Source organism: Bos indicus, chromosome 15 (assembly GCF_029378745.1).
Source record: "Bos indicus isolate NIAB-ARS_2022 breed Sahiwal x Tharparkar chromosome 15, NIAB-ARS_B.indTharparkar_mat_pri_1.0, whole genome shotgun sequence".
Lineage (NCBI taxonomy): Eukaryota > Metazoa > Chordata > Mammalia > Artiodactyla > Bovidae > Bos > Bos indicus.
In genome coordinates this window covers 49606194-49611553 of record NC_091774.1, presented here as the reverse complement: position 1 = coordinate 49611553, position 5360 = coordinate 49606194, and the positions used below count along the sequence as shown (strand labels likewise).

The 5360-nt window shown below is 34.9% G+C and overlaps 1 pseudogene; it reads left to right on the top strand.

Moving 5' to 3' along the window:
- Nucleotides 1–203: 203 nt before the first annotated feature.
- LOC109568929 (olfactory receptor 51A7-like) lies at nt 204–1215 on the top strand (annotated as a pseudogene).
- The last annotated feature ends 4145 nt before the right edge of the window (nt 1216–5360 follow it).

Genomic DNA, 5360 nt, shown 5'->3' with positions numbered 1-5360 from the left:
AAAAGTTTGTAGCTAACTGTTGGTGGTTACTTGTTTAAGTTTCTCTTGATATCCTACTTATATGCATGGGTCCTGATACTATTTGTATTTACATATTATGAAATATTATCTTCATACTGTGAGTTACAGGAAAATAGCTGCAGTCCCAAGATTAGTACCAAGCAGTTGACTAAAGCATGTACATTTGAACTAATCTATTTCTTCCATTGCAGGAAGGTCTTTGCAAGATCTGCACTGTGATTCCTTTATACTCCTGCAATATCTATCTTTAACATTTCTGAAGGGGAAATCCCTGCCTTCTTCGTGATTGGGATCCCCGGGATGGAGCATGTGCACATTTGGGTCTCTGTCCCCATCTGCCTTATATACCTTTTTGCTATCCTGGGGAACTGCACCATCCTCTTTCTCATAATAACAGAGACCTCTCTGCATGAGCCCATGTATTATTTCCTCTCCTTGTTGGCCTTCTCTGATTTAGGATTATCCATCTCCTCTCCTCCTACCATGCTGAGAATCTTCTTGTTCAATGCCACTGGAATTTCCCCTGATGCCTGTTTTGCCCAAGAGTTTTTCATTCATGGATTCTCAGCTATGGAGTCATCAGTTCTTTTTATCATGTCCATAGATCACCTTATGGCCATCCACAACCCTCTGAGACACTTTTCAATTCTGACCAGTGCCAGAGTCATTAAAGTTGGCTTTGTATTCACAGCATTATGGTTTTGTTTGTCCTTGTTTTCCCCTTTATTGTAAAAAGGCTGAAATTCGTAAGAAAAGCCTTCTATCCCACACCTACTGTGTCCACCAGGGTGTTACGAAGCTGACCTGTACTGACAGCAGGGTCAGTATCACCTCAGATTGTTTATGGCTCTTCCTTTTTTATTATATTTGTTGTGCATTTCTGCACCTTACTTGCTAATCCTAAAAATTGTTCTGAGCATCACCTCACACAAAGGCAGTCTCAAGGTCCTCAACACTTGCATCTCCCACATCTGGGCAGTGCTCGTCTTCTAGGTGCCTACTGTCACCTTGGCTGCCCTTCACCACTTTGCCAAAAATGCTTCTCCAGTTATTAGTGTCACCATAGCCGATATCTTCCTTCTGGTTCCCCCTCTAATGAATCCCGTCGTGTACTCTGTGAAAAGTCAGCAGATTAGAAATCGAATCCTGGTGAAATTATGTGAGAAACGAAGTTGATGGGCAATTACAGCTGCAGTGGAAGCTCCCCTACTTGGCAATTCCTGAGCAACTGTTGAAATCTGAAGATGGTGATGAAAGAATAGAAACTGAATACAAGGATGCATGGTACATACTTGGTGGGCCCATCAAATATCACGTTGTTTACTTATCTAAGCATTAACAGCAATCTAGAGTAGATGTTTTAGGAGTTAGGCTTGGAATTATAATCTTTTTATAACTAAGTTTTCCACCTCTTCGCTGGTTTTTATCTCTACAGGCAGCCAGCTGTATATCAACCTTAACCACAGCAATATAGTCTCAATTAAGACTAAATAGATTTTCAAAGTATTATTCTAAACAAAAAGAGAAAAACAGTAAAATAACATGTTCCTTTGCAGAATAAAAAAGAAGCCAATTATAGCTCTAATGAACTCAGGCATGGTTAGCAGTATCTGAAGTGTGCTGTGAGATTAACCAAACATATCCCCACACAAACAAAGCATCTCTTACTTGTATGTGTATGCATGTTGGTCATTAGCAATTCAAATAAACTATTAAAAATTCCCCTCTCCTAAAGTACTATGAAATGTGTTTAGAGATAAAAGGCTCATATACATAAAATAATTTAAATGAAATGCAAAAAATAATAGATAAGCAAGTATTCATTTATATTTTCAATTGTTTGCAACAGATTTCATAAATTATCTCCTTTAAATGTACATTGAGTTATCTATTCTTTATCCAAGTATGTGCAATACTATTTGCTATTTTTAAGCAGTATTATTTTTTAATTGTATCCTAAACCACCTAAATCAATGTGCAAGTGACTTAAGAAGCAGATTTTAATCTTTGTCAGTACCCAGCAAAGTACCCATTGCATACCAGTTGTTTGTTGGATTTAAAAACCTCATTATTTTAATCAGTTTCAAAGACATGAATAAAATACGTAATTGTAAAGCCAAAGAATCAAGTAAACTATGTCTGAGAAATCCCATTAATGTAGAGCTCACTTGTTCTGCAAATCAATTTCTTGGGGCATAAAAGAAAATAAAAGCAAGTGAAAGTAGCACTTGGACATTATTTTAAAATGAAATAATACCATGTATATATAAGATCTAATCAGATCCTCACTGAAAGTTCCTAAATGAATTTAAATCTGCTTGTAATCAGAACTAATATCATTAATTCACACTCTGAAAAATAAAAAAAGCCTGCTTTAGTAAATGAGACATATACTCTATTGCAAGTGACAACAAATACAATATTATTTTAATAAAATTTTCTTAGGTAAGATATTACAATGGTTCACAGGTGTGAAATTTGTAGGAACCTGGGGAGCCTTAGCATAACTAAGTGCAGCGAAAGGTCATCAGCATCATTAAACTCTTTCTCTTCCTCCTGTCTTCCTACTTCTATCAGTGTTCTGGATGGAGCTAACCCACATGGTGTGCTAAGTAGACAAATATTGGATAAATAGGCAGTAGGGACACTTTTTACTTCTTGTTTAACTGGGCTTTCCTGATAGCTCAGCTAGTAAAGAATCTGCCTGCAATGCAGGAGACCCTGGTTCGATTCTGGGTTGGGAAGATCCCCTGGAGAAGGGAAAGGCTACCCGCTCCAGTATTCTGGCCTGGATAATTCCATGGACTGGATAGCCTATGGGGTCGCAAAGAGTCAGACGTAAGTGAGTGACTTTCACTTCACTTAACAGAGGAAAGAGAACTTTCACTATCAGCTCCATTTAGAGATCTAGGGAAAATATTGAATGTAGCTTTCTTAATATCCTGAAGCAGAACTGATCACTATACCCATATAGTGAATATAAATTTAATGTGATTTGGAAAATTGGCCATGTACAAATCTCTACCCCACTATTTCAATCATTGTGATTTAGCATATAAAGTAAATTTATATATAAGTTATATATTAAATGAAACAAGTTAGTGAGTCTCTCAGTCATGTCCAACTCAGACTATATAGTCCATGGAATTCTCCAGGCCAGAATACTGGAGTGAGTAGCCTTTCCCTTCTCCAGGGGATCTTCCCATCTCAGGGATTGAACCCAGGTCTCCCATATTGCAGGCAGATTCTTTACCAGTTGAGCCACCAGGGTGGCTCAGAGGTTAAAGCATCTGCCTGCAACGCAGGAGACCTGGGTTTGATCCCTGTTTTGGAAAGATTCCCTGGAGAAGGAAATGGTAACCCACTCCAGTATTCTTGCCTGGAGAATCCCATGGATGGAGAAGCCTGGTAGGCTACAGTCCATGGGGTCACAAAGAGTCGGACACAACTGAGTGACTTCACCTTCACCTTCAATATATAAAATAAGGAAATTCTATTTCCAGAAAAGTTGGTGAAATGTTGGATAGAAATAAATCAGACAAAAATAAATAAAATAGACCAAGGAAACCCAATAATTGTCTACTAAAACTGCCAAATATGGCAGACTGACACCAGTGAGAAATAACGTCAAGACCATTACTTAAGGAAAATGATTAGTAAAATATACATAAGAAATTAACTCATGCAGTAGCCAGTAGGGATTTTATTTTAGATCTTAAAAAATACAGCCATCATTAAACCACTGATTACAAACCAATGTATTAGTAATAATTTTTGAATCATTATGGAAAAATAAAGTCATTTTCCGAAGGCTATGCTTAAGGTATAGAGACAGGCACCCAGGTATATGTCATCTTAACTCATGGCACATATACAGGAGCTACTGAAGGCCCTCTTCTCCATCTTGGCAAGGCACAAGAATCACATGGGAAGCTTTTAAAAGCCTGGATCATAGTATAACATCACAAGCCAATTAAAGCAGAATGCAAAATTGTTTTTAAGCAGTTCTCCTGTTGATGAATATTAAAGTTATATCCAAATTGTGGCTATAAAGTTTTAATGAAGATCCTTAGAGATATGTGTACTTGAATGAACTAATTTCTTTAGAAATGGGGTTTTTACACCACTGAGTTGGGTATTTATCTAGCTACAGTAGATAATGCCAAACTATTTGTCGTCAAATAATTTGTATCAAATTACACTGTCACCAGTAAAGTATTAGAGTATCAGTTGTTTCATATTTTTACCAAAATTTGTGATTCTCAATCCTTTTAATGTTAGTTATTCTAGTATGGATATCATAGTATCTCATTTAATATTAATTTGCATTTTTCTAAATGCAAATTGCAAGTGCCAGTTCAGTACACTGCCTATTTTTAATGCTCTTTTCCTATTCATCTGTAGGAATTCTTTATATATCCTTGTCAGATATATGTATGAGAATATCTATCCCAGTGGGTGGTGTGCCTTTTCAGTCTCATAAAAATGTCTTTCAGTGAATAGTTCTTTCTTTTAATTAAATGCAAATGATCAATTATTTTTGCTTCAGGATTAATCTTTCTGTGTATTTGGTTTTATCAGGCTCATGAAAATATTATAATTTTTCTTCTATGATCTTTTTCTTTTTGTATTTAGTACTTAGGTCTATTATCTAACAAATTAATTTTTGATAAAGTTTAAATTAAGACTTTTTCTCACTATTTGTCTATACTTTATTCTATTTCTTGAAATGAACCTTCCTTTCCCTTTTGAATTATGTCACTGTCATAAATCAAGTGATATTAAATGTATGTGTCAGTATCTGAAATGTTTTATTCCATTACTTTATCTAATTCTCATATTAATACCACACTGCTTAATAAATGCAGCTTAAGAGTTAGTCATGAAATGTAATGCTTAATTCATCCAACTTTTTTTTTTCTTATTTTACATATCCTGGCTCTTTGCGGTCTTATATAAAATTTACAATCAACTTGTCAGTATTCCCTATAAAATCTACTAGAATTGGATTAGAATTTTACTAAATCAACATGTCATTTTGGGAAGAACTGTCATCGTAACATCATAGAGTTTTCCAAAAAATAAGATATATCTATTATTTAGATCTTCTAGAAATTGTTTGCATTATTGTGGCTTTCAGTTTAAAATCTTGGAAGTATTTTATTACATTTATTTTTATTTATTTGATGTTTTGAAGTCTATTGTACATGACTTTTTAAATTTTAATTTCAGATTTTTTTAATTATGCAGAATTTCAGTTTTGTATATGGTTTTTATATCAGGCCAGCTTTTCTAATTTCACTTATGTTTAATGTTTATATATGTTATATTTACCATTT